Here is a 19,813-nt window from a genome sequence, read left to right as displayed (position 1 = left end):
TCTACTCCCCCTTAATAATTTGCTTGTTACACTTTGTGGGGAATATCTTTAAATACGAGTTTCAGAACCAAGCAATATTTTCTTCCTTTTGTGTTTTGCCACTCATCTTGCTCAACCCCCTGTAAGGGTTATTCAAACGTTAGCACTCAAATATTAAAATCAACTAAATTACAAAAACCATTTATCCTGTGAATTATGAAATATAAAAATTTAAACATGCAAAGCACTGAAAGGAAAAAAAACCCCAAGAATCTGGAAGGCTAACTGCAATAGAAAACTATTTCCCCAGGGATAACTTTTGGATGAAGACTCACAAACTCTGGGTGCTACATTCCTGTGTGAAGCACTGCTGAATCCACATGTCTTGACATGTGTCCCCTCCTTTCCACAGAGCTATTTTTCATGATGTCATTACAGGATTAACATATTTGTAACCAGACAGAAATGATCTACGTGTGACAAGATGTTTTTTGGGAATCACTGCAAATCTTTTAGCCATTTGACTCGTATGGAAAATGAAGCAAACTTATCTGTAAAGTCAAACTTGGTTATTGCCTGAAACTCCACATCTATCACACTACAAAACATGATGATTCTTAGGCTCATTAAAGCTATTTTACATAAGTTTTCCCCTTTTTTGGCCTACTTCAGGATGCCATTTAAGGGACCTCAAAAGTTAATGGGGTCAACAGAAAGTAATATCAAACTTAATCAAAATTTCCCCATGAAAAAGAAATATGGAAGGATTTTTTTTTCCTTTTCTTAAAAAAGATAAAACTGGACTGTAAACATGCACAGATTCTCTGAGTCTTACATTCAAAAGAGGATATTATATGAAGACAAGAATAAATTAAGTGCTATGCCATCCCCAGTGAAAACAGTAGAACAGGAAAAGGCATTCACCAAATTTGCTCTAGGAATATAAGGAGAAAGAAGGGAGGGGTGTTGATCATTAAAAATGAAAACAACTCTCTATAATTCCATGAAACACAAGCACATCTCTTCCACTCATCACATCCAAGACCAAAGAAATGCTTCTTACCCAATGAAGTTTAGTTGGAACAATTTTAACCAGTTAACTTTCTAGTTAAAGGACAAGTTGAAGAAAAAATAACCCAGAGAAGCTAAACAAAACAAACCACCACCTGTAATTTGATTAAATAGAGATTATGATTACACTGCCAGCAAAGGCAAACTGGTTTAGTCTGATTATTAAGCAGGTAATCAAAGATTCCACTGAGCTCTAATGTTACTGCATGAAGTTTTAATGAAGCAGCACAGCATCATGTCTTTTAGATGTTACACCAGTAGCAAGCAGGTCTTTTAAAGCAAAACCATATGAGACTCAGGTAATTTTTCTCTGCTCAGTTTCATATCATGTTCTTTTCTCTGCATTCTTCCTACTAATCTTGGGCACTCTAAAACAACAGCAATAGAGCAGAGGAGGTCCAGAGATAGAACAATGTCTGATACTAGGTAAGAAGGTTCTTAGAAACAAATTGTGATGAGGTACATCTAGAAGAATAAGTACTTCAAGTCAGATCACATGCTTCATTAAGAAAATTACTCTCATTATGCCATTATAAGGCTGAATATATTTTTTTCTTAAAACACACTGAGCCAGAAACATGCTATATCACAGTGCTTTGAAGAAGACTGGAAAACATTGTGCTGATCGTGGTTCTCACCTAATAGATTAGGACAGAATTTAGAAGATAATATCCAATGATAGTTTTGTTATAAAAAAGCAAGAATTACAAATAGGAAAAAACAAAATATAAACTATAATAGTGCAGCATGCATAAATAAAAAAACCCCTGTGCTCTATAGAAAGTGCTTTACTTCATATAATGCCACTAGCAAAATTACCACCAAATATACTTTTTTTTTTCTGTGAATTGGGAAAAAAGTGTTTTCTCTAGCCAGAATGAATATTTCTTAGTAGCTTTTCTTAACAGATCTGTACAGAAAGAGTTTGGCAGTTGTTTAAAATGAATGAACTTCAGGAGAAAAAGCTACAGGGTCTCCTAGAATAATGTTGACAATATTCACAATTAAAAATTAAAAAAAAACCAAAAACAAAAACACAAGAAAAACCCCAAACAGTCTTGAAATTCCATGCTCTTGAATGGATTTATGTGGTTTCTTGTGTCATTCCCTCCCAGTACAATATGAAAAATATACTGTTATTAATTTAAATTAATTTACTTCCCAGGGTTCTTTTATGTTTCACAGATTTCAGCATGTGATGGAGCTTTTCTTGAATATCTTCTACGTGGGTGGATTTTATAGAAGGATAAATTTAGTTTGCAAGGCCTGTTGTCACATATCTGTGTTTTTCTGCACCAGAGTAAGGTACATTAAACAATGACAAAGTCATTAATACCTAAATATGGAATTGCTTATTATGTTCATATCTCATTGTCTTAGTAAGAACTTCATATGGAAAACAGAAATCATCTCTTTACAAAAAGGCTGTGGTCATGTCTTGCAGGTTCAGGAGAAAGGCAGCTTGCCACCACTCTCTCCTACACGTAGGAGTTTGAGACCCATTTCATCTCAGCACTTGAGCATTGCTCTGCTGCATTTGGATAATCTCAGGTGTAACTGAAGCTCTGTCTCTTGCATGATCCTTGATCAGCTTACTCCTGTGAAATAAGCACTGTGTGATGGAAAAGGTTGTCTTAAGCATAACAATGCAAGCTAAGAGGACTTCCAGAACTGCTCATGTATTTTACTCCAGAGATCATGAAAATCAATGCACTTAATCTGAGGAGCATGATCCAGAAGTGGAGGTCTCCTGGTCTTCAGCACACAAATCATAAGACTACAGAGTTAGGCATCCTCATCTGCAAGAAGGCACAGGGCCAGAAGGAAAACAATTACGCTTGCAACTGATAAACCAATTTCAACAGACCTTTTATACTGAAGGCTCTGTCCATGGGTTCCTTGAGACTGAGAACAGTCTGGATTACAAATCTTGTCCTTCCACAGAATGAAGCTATTATGTGGAAAATGAGCAGTGACATTCATTCACTTCTTCCCTACTTCCACACAGGTTTTTGAGTTAAACTTGAACCCTGAGTCAGGACTGATAGGTCTGTACGGGCACACCTAGTAAACCACCACTCTGAATCACAGAAAAACTTTGGAAGGGATATCTGGAGGCCATCAAGTCCAACAACCATTTGAGGTTAGGTAGGCTAACAGTCTGGCTGCTCAGAGACTCAGAAGAATTTTGAGTATCCCCAAGGCTGGAGGGTCCCCAGGCATTATGCCAAGCTGTACCAGTGCCAAGCATTTTCTAAGTGAAAGATTTTCCCTCCATGTATCTGGAATTTCTTATTGCAACTTGTGGCCATTGCCACTTATCCTTTTGTTGCAGAACTCCAGGAAAAGTCTACAGCATCTCCACAATGCCTCCTTGGGTAGTGTTGTTACATCTTGTAGTGTCCTTTTCATGCTGGACAAACTCAGTTCCCACAGTCCCTGCTTGTACACCATGTGCTCCAGCCTCCTGTTTTCTGTAGCCTGTACTGCCCTTGAGTAGGCATGTCAATATATCCCTGTTGAAGCAGCTGTCCAAATGACTGTGATGGCACGCTGGTGCCTCTTAGCAAGTTCAAGATCTGAGAGTCCTCATTACCACATCTCAGGTGACACAAGTACAAAGGTATGCAAAAACAGAGTCTGGCCAGCAGTTCTAGGTACTTACTGTTTTTAAATAAAATAGGAAAGATTAGAGTCTTGAATTCAGTTTCCTAAAGGCTGTATGTAGTTCTCAGATTTTTCTTGGCTCAAGAGTCCAGTCTCATTAAAAGCACTGGAGAAGTGAAGGATACAGGAACATTGGTCAATCCATGATTAGTGAGTTTAAAAAGTTATCATCATGTCATAGGTGAAATACAGCCCTCAACTAAGACACATAACTGGCAAGACAATTCCCTCACATTAGTACAGCCTGCTCCAGACTTGCTCGTTCCTGACATATAGTACAAGTAATTAAATATTTTCTGTCTAATCACACAACTGCATGGTGTTTGTAAAATCAGATTTTAGCCTTCTGCTTACTGGAGCCCAGGTTTACACTGAAGTTGATACGCCTTTGAATCCTGGTACAATGCAAAATGGTAACATTACAGGCCATTAATCTACAAAGGATTAAACTACAACATTAATCCACAAAGGATGAGAGTTCTAACTCTACACAAGAAACTTGTCCTCTCAGCTTGTGGTCTCATGCAAAGACTACCTGGGTTTCTGCTTACAGGCCTGAGACTCCAGGAGGCTGTCTGCATGAGCCAGGCTCTGAAAGATCCAACTGTGAGACAAGACAGCGTGTTTTAAATTACTGTCTGTGTAATTAGGCACAGCAAAGGCCACCTTCTCATGTGGAGAAAGACCTGTTAATTACTTTGCTGCCCCTATTCTGCTGCCATTCCTTGTCCTAAAGGACCAGCTGCCCTTTTCATCTTTCTCTGTCTTCTGCTCAGAATCTATTTCTCCTTTAGAAAAGGGGACCAATATCTACCTATCCCTCCCCTCCCACATAACAGTATTCAATTAGGAACATACCCCTTGATATTTTTAAGCCCCAAACTGTGCAATGGATTGAGTAACCATTAAAATTTGATTAATTAAGGTTGCAGAAAGTAGAAGTCTAATCTGATACAAAATTAATGCAAAGTGTTCTCAGGATACCAACCTTAATTAACTTTACAGGAGAATTTTCACTGGCTGAATTCTCATCAAATTCTATCAATACAGTCAAAAATATGTAATTTCTCAAGAGAAGATGAGGATTTGCATACTTAACTTCTGAACTTGCAAGAACGCACATTCTCTGGCCTTCAAGCTTGATGATAGCCTAAAGGCTGTTACGCATTTTTCTTTTAATACATATACTATTCTATCTAATAAAGTCTTACATATATACTATACCTACCAGGTCAGTAGCATAGTACAAGAGGCAGAACAATTATCTCCTTTATAAACTGGCCCACAAATGAGCCTTTAGAACACATTGGGCAGGCACTGAAATAAGATTTTCTTTTCAAAAGAATTTTTGAAGTCGTAAAATAAAAAAAAAAAATAGTAAGAAAGTGTATCTGTTAACAGCATCTGGAAAAAATGACTTAATTATCCAGTTTTGTAGAGAGGTTTCCTCATCAGTACATTGCAATTATGAACTTCCAAAGCCTTTGTTTTCAAACTAGGAATTTGTGAAGGAAGCTAGGAGAAAAAGCAGCGGCTATATAGTATGAAACAATCACTCAGACATATGGATTGAGCGCAGAGATGACTTTCACATTGTTCTTAGAGAGAAAACAAGAAGAAAGGGGAGGGATACAAACACAGAGTAATCTTGAACTGCTAGAGGCTGAAAACAAAGGATTCTGCAAAAGCAATTTTCATATGGTGTTCCAGACACAGCATAGCAAAATATCTATTTTCTAAATAGGGAGGGCTTGGGGACTCTTTGTTTGGTGTTTGGGTATGTTTTAGTGGCTTCTTTTGGTGTTTTTTTTTTAAGCTGCTTCTCGAGACTCCTTGAAAGATCTTGTTTATTATAACTGGTGAGCTTTTTCTTTGCATTTCTTCATCTTGCATTTCAAATGTCAGTTTCAATAACTGATTTGAAAGACTCAGTCAGCATGCTCTGACTGCAACAGACACAAGAGGTTCTCTTCATGCTACTAGATAACATGCATAAGGCAGAGCTGGCAGTCTTCTGTTTCCACAGCAGTCAGGATTTCATTATATCTCCTACAAGAGGAGTAGCAAAGATAGTGGAACCTTAAACAACTCCCTTGATTTTTCGGCAACATGCTGAAGTCAGGAAGAATCTTATCCTGTTGTAGATGGAACAAGGAGCTGCAATGGAGAACAGCCTGTACCAAAGTTTAAAATGCAAAAAGACAAATAAAACTAAGTTCTTATTGTCCAGTACAAACAAAGTAGAAAGAACCAAGACACGCAAAATAATGACAAGAAATTAATGAGGTGCAAAACATTTATTGAGGCAAACAAAGTGATGAGTCATTTGGAAAGAAAGAGAGATGTCCAGTTTCAGTGTTTCAACAGTTTGACAGTTTTACAGCAAGAAAGGGACCATTTTAGTGGATTTAATATATAAGTTTGCAATGAACAGGATCACAGGTGCATTACATGTAAACAGACAAAATTGCACTAGTCATGCAGGTCTTTTAGATGGTCTGGGAGAACTCTTAATCTGCTTTGTGCTGCCTTTGAATTCTCCTAACAAACATTCTTAATGAGCCTTAGGGAGAGGTATTTTTAAGACACTGTTGAGAAATTTGCTATACTTATGTATTCTGAGTAACAACACTTTTGAACAAGTAAACTTGGTATGCATTTCTTTGGTTTCAGAGTTTTATTTCAAAAAAAAGATTTGTGTCAAGGTAAGTTATCAGTAGGAAAACAATTCTTTCCAAATGGTACAAAACAGCAGCTGTATGTGACATCATGCAGCTCTCCAGATATTCACAGCTCTTTTGAGCACTTCTGAATTCTATTTCTACTCTCTGGTGTAGGAAAAACTTCCCTCTTGCTTTATTTCTTGGCAGGGCAGGTGAGGGAGGGGGTGGTAGTCAGGGAAGAGACAGAAAAGTAAGGGAACACTCACAAATATTGCAAACCATTGCAGAGACAGAGCAAAGAAGGGAAAAACAGGCATTTGCCTTCAAATAGATAGTCATTGGTATTTTCTGAGGAGGCAAGACTCTCACTCCATCTTTTAGGAACCTTTTCACAGTGGACCCAGAAAGAGCTGCTTACACTCTGGGCCAGTGCTGATCTAAACAGCACTATGAAGTACTTTTTGGGAAGTTATCACACATATAGCATATAGGACAGGTACAAAAAAAGCTGCAGTGGGTAATTCATAGGTATGAACTGAACACATCTGAATGCTGAAACTACTAACTATTGATGTTATGTTGAAATAACATCAATTTCTATTTTCATTGAGTAACATAGGCTTAATAGGGTATTTCTTGTAATCTCCAAAATATGCAAAGCCAGCATGTCAGGGTCTCTTTGACAGGATCTTTTTTTTCATTAACCATAAGTGATTTGCATTAATTATAATCCTGTCTCTCAATATACTTTACACTTACAGCTTTGCTTTTTCTACTGTTTTGCCTGGGATTTATCAGATCAACAGACCATGGTAAATAAGTCATTATATTCACCTTTTTTTGTAGAAGAAGATCTTAGATTAGCTTTCTTTTGACTTCTGTAATTTCCTTGCTATTCAAAAAAAAAAATTTAAGTGAAGAGTACATAAGCATGGAAGAAGGAATGGTGAACAGTTCAATTGAAATTTGAGTGACACTGTTGGGCTTTTTAAGCAAGTTTATCCAACAACGTGGGACAAATAAATTCCACTCTTTTTGGTAGCTTATATACACATAGTAGGAGAAAAAGACTAGAAAATGGCTCACAGATGCCATCTGAAGATGAGAAGAATACCACCAAAGTTCCATAGAAATAAATGGATGTCATAAAAGGCTTGTAGAAAAATCTCCTTTGAATATAAAAACTCTCTTGCCTATGTCTTCTCCCAGGAAGCTTGAGGAAGGAGACAAAATTATTACAGTTATTAGGTGAAAAAAGTGTCTTTTCAAAAAGACACTTTAGCTCCCTAAAAACACCTGGCAGAAAGTTTGCATGTTGAGATAAGTCTTGTAACTGTAAATATGTACTTTTTATTCAGCTTCAGATAGATGGGAAAGCATCAAGTACATCCTCTTCCAAGCAATTGTGGAAAGAGAAACTACTTGCCAAAACAGGTATCTTCACCAGAAAACTAGGGCTAAACCACACTTTCTGATAGATCCTACTAGATCTGCTCCAGCAAATGAAAGGTTTGAAGTATTACTCAGTGCAAGTAGCAGACTGGTTTTTTTCATTTTAAAAATTATAAGAAATTTCAAAGAAAAAAAAAAAGTCTGCCTGTAGAAAAAGCAGTAAAACGTGACAGTCAGTAAGACCAAACAACAAAGTTGCATGTTTCACAATTACTTTGCAGATTTGTCATGATTAAATGTCAGGATGAGACCTAGGCATTCCCATTCTCTGCACCCTGATTCCAGTTTCCATGGAAAGGACATGCACATGTGCACAGTGCAAGTAAGTATGCTGTGGATTACCCAGGTGCATATGGTGAGGCACAGTTGGCACTTTAGAGCTTATTCCAGTCTTTGTTTATTCCTCTGGTGTTCAGAGACAAAAGGATTTTCAGAGGACAATAAAAGATCCTTCAGGAGTAACTGGTTATTGTCAGATATAGTTGTGTGCAGATTTCCCAAGTGAAATCAAACAAATAACTACAAAAGCAAGAATTATGTTTTCATCAAGCTTGACATGAAGCGCTGGAAGCAATCAGTAAATAGGGAAGGAGAAATACAAAAAGAAAGTAACAGGTGTTCTGCTTTGGCTAGGTTTTGAACAATCAAGCATTTGAAGGAATAAAACTTGAATTAAACTGGTGAGAGTTAGCCCTTTCAGACAAGCCAACATTCATCAAGGCCTTACATACGACCTTCTTTATTTATAGAACCACATGGATATTGACTTGAACGCTGGCTCACCCTCAGATGTCACTCATGCCACCTTAAATAACCAACAATTCTGGTCAAATGTGTCTAGAACCATCCTCAAGGGTAGGACAGAAGAGACTTTCACTCAGCTGATTGTGAGCAGGTATGTAACAGCCACTTCAACAAATTTACTTTATCCCTAATAGGCTTCTTTTCTTTCTCTATACTTGATCACTTGTAAACCTAAGACCCTGATTCAATGCTTTCAGTAGCTGAAAGGATTTTTTAAAATCATCTTCTCTGATTCCCATTTTACATTAACTTCCCACAATTAATGCCTCTTTCTTTAGCTTGCTTTTAGCTTTCAAAGGCTGCTCCTGCATGGAATAAACTCTTATGCTTTGCTATTTAATCCTACTGAATCTTTTCATGCTTCTCTGAATATTTTTCCCTTTAGTGATAGATCAGCTGGGTTCAATATAAACAGCCTTCAAGCCAAATATAAGATTTTGGCTTTCAGTGAGCTGGCTAGTTGGAGAGAATAGTAGAAACCTGTAAGAAAACCCAACACAAGCCTTTGTTCCTTAGCTTACAAGAGGTGTTTATGCCCAAACTGAAAGATAAAAACACCTAACTAATACCCAAATACACATACAAGTAGAAAAGAAAAAAAGGAGACTAAAAGTTCAGAGCAGAGATCATGGCTACCTTTACTTTGGGTTACTAAAATTTTGCTATTACTAATCTTCATAAAAGGAACTACTCCTTTACTCACATTGGGCTCACAATTGTTCCACAGAGATGACACTCCATTTGGAAGAAGAGAGAAAAATTCAGCCACTGGACAAACAACTGACACATCAACATTACCATGTGCACACAATTATGTTTTTAGATCTTATGGTTTTGACTTATCCAGAAGTGCATGCACTAGATCCATCCTCCCATTCTTCTGCTGGCATTTAACTCCGATTAACAATTTTCCAACCTGTCCACATCTATGTCCTTACTTACAAAAGGATCTCTTACAGAGGAGTGCTGGTGACAAAATAAAAGTCTAGTATTTTGGCTGTGGTTATCAGAAAGTTAGTTACATTATAAATTAGTTGTTAGTTACATTATAAATTAATGTAACTATATAGGGATAATCCCAAAATTTAAGGTGCTAAATTATAACATCTTGGATTTTCACATCACTCACAAAAAACCCCACATGTAGAAAGTAAATCTACTGAAAGTATCTACACCTGTTACTATGAAAACCATGATACTCCAAAATATTTCTCTTTCCTGAACAAGGCTTTCAAATATGCTCAAAAATAGAGATAAAGTAGAACATTTTACTGAAATTACTGCTCCATGAGCAGAGCAGAAATATTTCAGAAAGGGGGATGGGAAGGTGAAATTTCTTCAACAGAACAAATGGCAGATATGATTACGTGTTCAAGAAGAATGTCACAGAAACAACATTAGCTGAAAGACAGGCATCACAGGATGCAGGATGCATAGAAAGCTCCCACTGTTTTCAGCAATTTGAACAGAGAAAAACCAGACAAATTAGCTAAAAATCTGGCCTGCTTCAACAGCAGCCACATCAAAGGAGAGACAGGTAAAACTAAGAGGCTTCTAAAAGGAGAATTTATTTTCTAAACAACATTCAAATCACCTACTGGGAAATGGCATATAACCCACAACAATTCCAAGAACAAATTTTGCCTTGTTCCGAAGGACAAGCTGACCTAAGTCGAAAATGCACAAAAAACCTTGACAACAGTTTAACAGTCATGAAACTGTCCTAGTCCTCAGCAGAATTCAGAGACATTGTTTATCTCAGAACAAAGAGTGCCACTCTGATCCTGCTGATAGCCATGCCATACAAAAAAAAAAAAAAACAAACAAAAAAAAAAAAAAAAAACAAAAACAAACCCACCCAAACTCAGATACTCCATACTTGCCACCAAAATTCATACAAGAATGGAATTATGAAAGATGACACTGAAGAGCAGCCTTGAGAGTGTAATGAATCATTACCAAGCACAGAGACACAGGCAACTGCTCCTCTCAAGAGGAGCTGCATAAAAGACTTCACTTGCCAGAAACATGCTTGGACACCAAAATGAAGTGCTCAGGTGCTGCCTTAGGCTCAAAAAATACACAACACTCAGATTTACACAGTCGGGAAAGCAGAGGAAACTTAGGATGTTTTTGGCACTTCTTTATTCTCCCACTGCAGTAGGAAATTAAAGCAACAAACCACCACAGGAATATGGGCATTTATTTGGACATTGACCTCAGAATACTGGTAAAGTTTTCTTTCTATTCAGCCTTGTAGTTGACTTTAGAAATCAGATGCATTTATTTAAGGTGTGCAAACTGTTAGTCTCCAAATAAATCTTCAAGACAGTAGTTAAGAAATACGGTACTACCAAGAGGGACAGAATTTTAAACTCAAAAATTGTACACAAAAAAAAAAAATCAGTCGAAAAATACACTTGCAAAATGAGTACCAGCCCCTACTTTAGCCAAACCAAGAAAGCTAGAGGGAGATGGAGGAACAGAAATGCAAAGAGTGAACTTGGAAGACCTAGAAAACTTACACAAAATATATTTGCATAGTGTGTTATCCCACTAGAAACACTGCTTAACAAGCAGAGCAGCAGTCTGTAACGGATGAATGGTCTTCAAAAATTGCTTCTGTGAGGCACACAAGTGAAAGGAAAGAGAATTTTCTGCCTGGAAGGAAACAGCACGGGTCAGCGTGCTGCAGCAGTCATCAGAAATCAGTACCTTTTTCTGGAGACTTGCATAAGTAACTCCCTGATCTGCAGCCTTATTGGCTGTACAACTGGGAAAACAATGTTTAAATAACAGCTTTCATCCCTTATTTCCAAATATTGTCAATGAAAATGGAAGTGCTGAAAAGCATTTTGAAATCTTCCATGATTAAAAGGGCCACATAAATAATACATTTCTTCAGTATCTGAGAAAAAGAGGATCACAAAAGTGTGTTTCTTCTGTACAGCAATTCCCTAAGTGTGCAGAGTGTACAGCTGAAAAGTATCTTCTCGAGTGACAATTAGCTAAATGAATTATACTATGCAAAACACTTTCAATTCCTTCCTTAAATGCTAATGAAGTCATTCCCCATTATTAGCTAATATTAAAAGCCTACTGTTACATGAACATGTAATGAATGCTAAAGTATCAGCAAGGAAGTGATATTACATGCTTAAATTTCTTATACAGTATCTGTGTTCCTCTGGGTGCAGGCTATCATGTTCATCTTCTATAAATACCCATTCAAACTTTATCTGTTCTGGAGATGCTTTTTGCACGAGATGGGGATGACTGAAGGCTTTGCACCTGTTATTCACCATGTAGCAGGGATTTTGCTTTTGTAAAACTGAAGAGAATATTGCCATTGCCCCAGTCAGGCCCAGTCAAGTAGTACCACATAGATATAGACAGAAAATTCGACTTTAAAAGGACACGTAGCAGTGGTGGCATTATTTTTGCCTATTGTCACTTAGAGTGAATGACACTAGCATCAATACAATTCTTACTATCATATAATATTATAGCTGCCATTCAATAAATCACCACCTGTAGTCCCTGCAGGCAAATAAATACATAGAAAAAGGTGGGGGGAAGTGTTCCATAAAGCCTAAAGCTATTCAGAATAACTTAAGAGAACTCCCTATTCAGGCCAAATACTTTGCTTGGAAAAGGCTTTGGTGTTTGTAAACATTATTAACTTGTATATAAACAAGTATATGATAAAATGGGCTTATTTCACTGATAAAAAGCTGTAGTTCCCTTAGGCTTTACATGCATGCTGTAATCATTTTGATAAGTTATGTCTCTTTCTCAAGTCATACAGCTTCTATATTTATGCAGACTCCATTCACATCTCTTATCACGCTTTGACTCCACGAGACCTTACAAATAACAGTTACTTAAAATGCAGCAGTCTATTTTTGGTTTTGTGTGGTTTGTTTTTGGAGTTTTTATATAAAGTGTTTCACATTATGCCTGCCTTTTAGAGTCTGAATTATTTTCACATGCTCCAATTCTTATATGCATTAACAAATCCTATTCACTTATTTTCTGTTTCCCATGCCTGAGCTCAAAAACATTAGCCCAATCCAGTAAAGCTGCCATCATCCAACTATTTTAAAACAACACAAAACAAAGGAAGGACTTATGACTGAATTTCTCTGTAAGGCTACACACTACAGTGTGTTCTTTCCTACATTTAAAATGCATTTTTGATACCCAGTTATCAACTTTTATGTCTCCTGCTAATGGCACCAGTATCTTAATGTCATGCTAACATATTGTTGTATCAATCCTACAATGAAAGGAACCTCATAGGGACACAAGAAATCAGCCCAATTGAAACATAATGAGTAACTGGAAAAAAAAAATGCATAGTAAAAAAAAATGGGAAAGAAAAGGGACATAAATATGAAATTATTGGACTATTAAATAGAGTTTCTAAATCCTGCATGTCAGAAATAAATTCTCAGAAGGTATAAAAACAGTGTCAAAGAATAAATCAAGTATGAAATAGAGTCCATATGTACTGAAGGAGTGCATACAGTAAGACAACTCTGTTTTTGAGGAAAAAGAATGTGACAGAAAAGCTTGACTCGTAAGAAACTGAAAAGGAAGCAATTGTTTAACATTACTCACACCATGTCAATTAAAAAGGCGCCCAATTAAACCACTAGGCAACAAATTTTGAGAGAAAACAAAGAGACTTTCTTCCTTATACTCCACATGCTCTGAATCATGCCAAAGGATACTGTGGAGCCTGAGAACAGAAATCAGATCAAGCAAACACAGGCAGCAAGGACACGATGTCTCCTGCAATTAAACGTAATAGCGCAAACATTGCTTTGTGCCCAGGGAACTCCTAATCAGTGCTGAGCAACAAACACTGGGAGACTGTATCAAAAGATGATTACTCCACCTAATTTTGTCATTACTTCTCTAAGAATTCTTTACTGGAATCTTGCCAGCCATCTTATTTTAACAACAGACTTACATTCTTACAAGCTACATTGTAATGCACCACAGAGTTTTCTTTCTTGAACAAGAAGAGATTTTTGCCCATCCTATAGAATTGGAACTGGCATCTGACAGTCACTGTTCTAGCATGAGCAACTATTTCTTTAATTTATTAGCAACACTAAACTCAAACAATCAATGCCATCTGTCATGTACCACAGGAAAAAAATATTTCATATTTCATTAAAAAAAAAACCACAAAAAATCCAGAGCTACTCATACTACTAGTTATGAGGAGTTTTTGCTAAACTTGAACGAAACATTCTTTTGTTCCTTTTTTTTGTTATTTTTTTCAGTGTACAATAGTGCTGTCTTGGAATTCATTAGCATCATACAGATATCAAGAACTTTCTGTGCCTCAAGTGGGCACCTTGGGAAGGTTGAAAGTAGCTCAGTCTGTTTGACCTGACAGCACTTTCACATTTACATGTCAGCAAACTGACCCCTAACATCAAGAATTTTCCTTGGTATACCTGCAGATAGACGTTTTCGGAGGAGAAATACATTTTTACCTTCCACTTTGAATGTGTTAGAAAAAAAAATCCAAGACAAATGTAGAGAGCTGTAGATCAGAAACATTAGGCAGAAGTCTAGAAATTGTTTGAAATTAAAACTGAGAACCCAAGTGACTCATGAGATTGAACAAAGAACACAGGAATTGATGGAACATTTATGTACCTAAACTTAATTTAGTGAGTTTAGAAATTACTTTTCTATGGCAAAAAGATATATATATATTAGCAACAGTCTTGGTCAAGGTTAAAGTTTTGCAATTATTTCCTTTCCCTTGCTTTGAAGTGTGAAAGTGCTGTTGAGCTTGTCCTCAAGGAATTCACTTGAGCTGAGCACAAGACTTACAAGTGTATATAATCTGTGTGCTCATGATTTTTGTAGCTCTTGGGGTTGACCAGCTGTCTAATAGGCAGCAGGCATTTCCACAGAACACCTTGTGAGGGATTCAATGACAGCTCACTTGATGAGCATCACAATTTTGACTCTTCTGTGGAGTTTATCTCACTCCTACCTACTAATGACCGACAAGTTAAGTCAAGATGCTGAACAGGAATCAATTTAAGGCTGCTGCTAAAGTAATAATATCCTTTACCAACATGATCCACAGTATTTTAAGTGAGGTTTCACATGTACTATAAACAGCATCATGGAAGGACCATTAATAAGCATCTGTGCTATTTTAAAACAACAGGTGGTGAGATCGTTTCACCAAAGTTATGTGCTCACCATATGTGTAAGTGGAAATACTGTAGGAGGTAGAAGGCAAATGAGTGAATAGTTAGCAAATATATATATTATATAATATATATAATTATATGGATATATTAAGATCTATATGATCTCATTAAAGCTGCAGCACATTTCACGGACTAGCTAACAGCTGCCAAAATAACTTCAATATACCTTTGAATCTTTTGGAATAGCTGCTAGAACAAAAACGTGACAAAAAGAAGCAGTCAGAGTAAGAGAAACTAAGACTGTATGTTGGCATTAGACCTATTTGCCTCTAACATCTGATGAACCATTGGGACATGAGTGCAGAAAGGGATACAGAACTGTGCAGAGACCAGGCAGTTGCCATAAAGGCAGGTTAAATTCCTCATGAGTCCTGTAAAGCCAAAGAACAGCAATGCAGTCAATTTTTTAATTCATTTTAATAAAGGTTAGGAAACAAACCAAATTCTGCTAGAGAGAACTACACCCCAGCTGACATGGAAATTCTTCTACTGCAGCTCTTCCTCACAGTTCATGTTTTATACTTAGTTCAACCAGGGAAGAAGAGCAGAGATACCCTGGAATCACTTTACAATCACAGAAATATGACCAGCTCAGAAATGCAGCATGTCTTCAGTATTTTAGGGAAGACAAAACCCACTATCATATTTTATTGGTTCTACCATAAGAATAAAAAGAAAAATAAAAGAAGTTTTTTGATCTGGCATTTGGCTGGGAGATTTGCACCAACCATACAAGTCCATTTTGTGTTACTTTCTCCTCCAATATGATTGTCTTTTGAGACTGGGATATATACTAGAAACATACAGTTCCTGTACAATCAGATCTTTTCTTTTATAATGTTGTCTTAATAAAGTAATTTTCTATGAGTAGACAATATTAAGAGTCTCTCAAAGCTAGTCTCTCTTTAATGACACGTCATGAAAAAATAGATCCATGCTTTTGCTGCTGTTTACATGCAGTTCCCTTCAAGGGAAAAGCTTCAACCAGCTTTCTTTTGCAAGAAGCATATATGAACTCTGCATTTCTATCTCCATATTTCATATTAAACTCAGGGGCTCATTATCCAGGTTGTGAAGCACTGACTTACTTGAATGTGTCAAATTCGAAATAAGATTATCAATACCTGGTTTGTTGCCACCACTAATATACTATAAATGGATAAAACTCTCAGTTCTCTTTAATGATTGCTACCTTTGCAGTTTAGTGGGCGCTCACATTAAGATCCTCTATTGACAGTTAGTCCAACATGGAATCCATCTGCATAATAGGAGACAAAGTTTCAGTTTGTGCCTGGCATTATTTTCAGAAATCAATTTTTTCTCTCCCAGAAACATGAGCTATTGCACATGAAGGACATGCACTTTGAAAGTGTGAATGCATTTCTTCTTCAAAATAAAAATGGTATGTTGAAATACTCTTGATTGTTTGCGCATAATAAAGTTTTAAGTTCATTGTGTAATATCTGTCCCCTTTTACCCTGCTCAAGCCTTTTTAAATAGAATTCTTAAATTGGAAAAAATAATCCAACTGAAAGCCTAGTAACAACATAAGTAAAAAATGACCTGCTTGCTCTGAGACATGGTTATTTCAGTTAGTTCAAACAGCACTTGATAACATCATTTTTAAAATTCTCATAATAATAGAAAATATATTCAGCTGAAGTGTTTCATCTCAGCCCTTGGAAAGGACCAGAAGTGAAAATCAAACCTCTGCAACTTCAAGTGCATTCAAGGTCACTGGGTTTTCCAGTTTGTTCTGCTAAGGAAACAAGCCTTTTGCAAACATACCCATCTGGTCCCCACTAATAAAATTGGGTAAATGAACCTGCTGGTTCAAAGGCTGACAGCAGCCTAGAAACCTCAAAGATAATTAAGCTCTTACATATCTGAAGAACAAACCCAGATGAAGTATTCCAAAATAGCAGAACCTCTGAGGAAAAAGACAACTAAATCTCAGCTGCTCCCCAGTCTGTCTGGCACCAACCAGCTGGCCAACTAGGCTGTTCTTCCAGTCAGTGGTGCTGCTGCCCCAGATCAACCGCAATAAAGATGCTTTCCTTTGGCTAGCAGAAGTATGGAAAGTTACAGTAACAGAAGGAGCAAGAGTTCTGGGAAAGAAATCTGTAGGCAGTGGATTTACACCAGTTATACCACTGAACTAGAATCACATTGATAATTAGATATACTTTTTCTTCTATCGACATGCACGCATTACACCACCTGCCTTTAGAGTACACAAGATAAAAACAAAAGCAATTCAAGTTTGCAGCGGGGTTCTTGGTCAACCACTGCTTCAACTCTGCTACCATATTGTTTTGAAAAATAGTTAATTTTTCGAGAATAAAGAGTCTTAGGAAGGATGAAGAGGTAAATTTGCTGTGATAACATTGTGCCAACATGAGTGAGTAGTCATACTACACCGAGCTCGTAACAACTGCCTGGGGAGGCGAGGCCATTATTTGATTTCTTCACTCCGGTGAAGAAACTGACTTTATATAGACTGGATGGCTAATAGGTGAAGCATCTGAACTCAGCTACATGGTTTCTTTTTCCAACTAAATGCAACTAGAGAAGAACAGAGCAGCTCTGAAACCGTCAGCCATGCTTAATTCTAGAAAGCAAAAACCAACAGAAATGTCCTAACCAATGCTTCAAAGTTTTTACAGGAACAAAATAAATGTATGGTCAATGAAAGACACAGGTTTGACAAAACTTTGTTGGTTTCTTTTTGAGTTTGAAATATATACATTGCATGTGCCACGACTTACTTAAAGCAACAAGCCTAAACAGGATCATAGTTAATGACCATGCTTTGGAGAAAAGATTTGTATGTTGGACTGATTTCTGACTCTGCAGTTCATCACTCGCTCTTTGTTTCAGCCTTGTGAAAGCTCAATTGTTTTTTTATACACATTTTCTGTCTCTGTAGCTGTCATTTGCCTTCTGCATACCCAGCAACAGTACAGACTGCATTTAAATATCTTCCCAGAAACAATGACAACAAATAAAGCAACTCCCTGTTACGTCCCTAAGGATTAAGTGTGTCACTCTAGCACCATGACCAGAGGCTTCAACCACAACCACAACTGTCTGAGCTTCTGTGAACCCTAGGGTAACAGGATCCTCGAAGATGAACATACAGGTAAATAGACATTGAATAAAATAACCTTCAGCTTCCGGTATCCTGCTTCCTTTTTCATTAAGAACAGAATAATTTCCAATTCTTTCCTTCCCAGAGACACAGTAATTTCTTCCATTTCCAAACCACACAGAGCCATTAACTGTTGCATACAAAGATAGTGCCTATTCTAATGAGCTGTCTCTGCATGCCAACCTCCTGTATTGCTATAAACCTGCTTTAGGGCAAGTTTTCTTTTTTAAAGCAGAACAAACAAAAATAAAAAGAAACCAATCAACAAAAAATAAAACCAAACCAAAACAACCCAACAAAAACCACCAGTGTATCAGGCACAGAAATAGGTCAGGCAAATTTTTTTACCTTCTCAATTGCAAAATAACATTCATTTGATGTTAAGACCTATCTACGCACCACAACGTGCAATCTTAACAGCCAACCTACAATATGCATACGTTCTTTTTTTCCGCTTCTACAGGTGATATGATGGAACAGCAATTCACTAATTCTTCCACTAACAAACAAATGCATTTGAATTTTGCTGCTATTTTGTTTGTCGGGAACCTTAGGCTAGATAAAAATGAATAAAGGGAAAAAAACCACGCAAGTCTTGGAAAAAGACGACAGAATCCATTTTGGTGTAAGGGCCGGTTCCCCAACTTCTACACTCTTTAGTTTCCTGTGAAGCGACTTCCAAATCCAGGAATGTGCATGAAATGACATCTTTTTTTGCTTCTGTTCCCCTGAAGCCCTTCTGCCCTAAGATGTCTTCCTCGTCCCTTGAGGAACGCCGGGGCAGCGCGGGGCGCAGTCCCGCACCTGTCGCAGCCCTGTCGCTCCCGCCCCCGTCCTGGGCTACGCCACTGACAGGGTGCCCCGACACGGGCACGGAGAGCAGCCCGAGCGGGGGCTGGCACCGAGCCACCGCACATCCTGGCCATGGAAGATAAAACGCACCACTGTGGCGCTTCAGAGAGCGCAGCCTTGCCGCTTTTGGAGGGAACCGCGGCAGAAAAGAGGAGAGGAAAAGAGAAGGAAGCTACGAGCCCCAGCACGGCTCCAGGGCGGCCGGCAGAGCCGGAGTGGGGGGCTCGCAGTGGCAGCGCCGCGCTCCCCCGGCCGGGCAGCGCCGCAGCGCTCGCCCCCGCACCCGGCAGCTCCCGCTCACCTTTCAGCGACCGGCTCAGCGCATCTTCCTCCTTCCCTCCTTCTCTCCCGCAGCGGCTGCTGGTGGCGGCCCGGAGCCCCCGGGCTCGGCGGGTGCCCGACGCTGTTCCTCCCTTAGCCGGCGGCAGCTCCCGCTGTCACTTCACCCCCACATCCCGCCGCCGGCGGCGGCAGCTGCTGCTCCTAAATTCACGGCGCTCCGGCGGCATGAAGTCATCCTCCCCGCCCCCTCCGCGGGCCGCCGCACTCCGCTCCCGCCGCGGAGGGGGAGACGGCCCCGCCGCCCGGCAGTCCGAGCCCCGCGGGGCCCTGGCGCTCCACCCGCCCCGGAGGGGCCGCCGCTCCCGCGGGCGCACCCGTGCCCGACTGCCCGGGAGCCTGCGAGGGGCGGTACCGTCTCCCGGGTGCGGTGGCGGTCCGGGGGACCCTCCCCAGGCACGGCGGCGGGATGGGCCGCTCCGCCCCGCGCCTGCCGTCCCCTCCCGGGACTCCCCTCCGCTGCAGCCCGGCGTGTGGAGCTGCGCGCCCCACTCTGGCCCCGGTGCTCGGCACTGCCCGGCCTGTGGGGCTGCGCGCCCCGCTCCGGCCCCGGTGCTCGGCACTGCCCGGCCTGTGGGGCTGTG

The 19,813-nt window shown here is 39.0% G+C and overlaps 1 protein-coding gene across 1 annotated transcript in view; it reads right to left on the bottom strand.

The window, feature by feature from the left end:
* Positions 1–19,546, bottom strand: part of PKIA (cAMP-dependent protein kinase inhibitor alpha) — a 43,908-nt gene extending 24,362 nt beyond the window's left edge. The window contains exon 1 of the mRNA XM_071421316.1: positions 19,192–19,546. The gene's annotated coding sequence lies outside the window, so the exon portion shown is untranslated. The remainder of the gene's footprint in view (positions 1–19,191) is intronic.
* Positions 19,547–19,813: the final 267 nt, after the last annotated feature.

The sequence above is a fragment of the Agelaius tricolor genome, unplaced genomic scaffold, assembly GCF_023055355.1.
Source record: "Agelaius tricolor isolate 1412-34295 unplaced genomic scaffold, bAgeTri1.0.p SCAF_2, whole genome shotgun sequence".
NCBI lineage: Eukaryota > Metazoa > Chordata > Aves > Passeriformes > Icteridae > Agelaius > Agelaius tricolor.
Note: the sequence above shows the minus strand (reverse complement) of the source record. Positions and strands in the feature narration are given on the sequence as shown.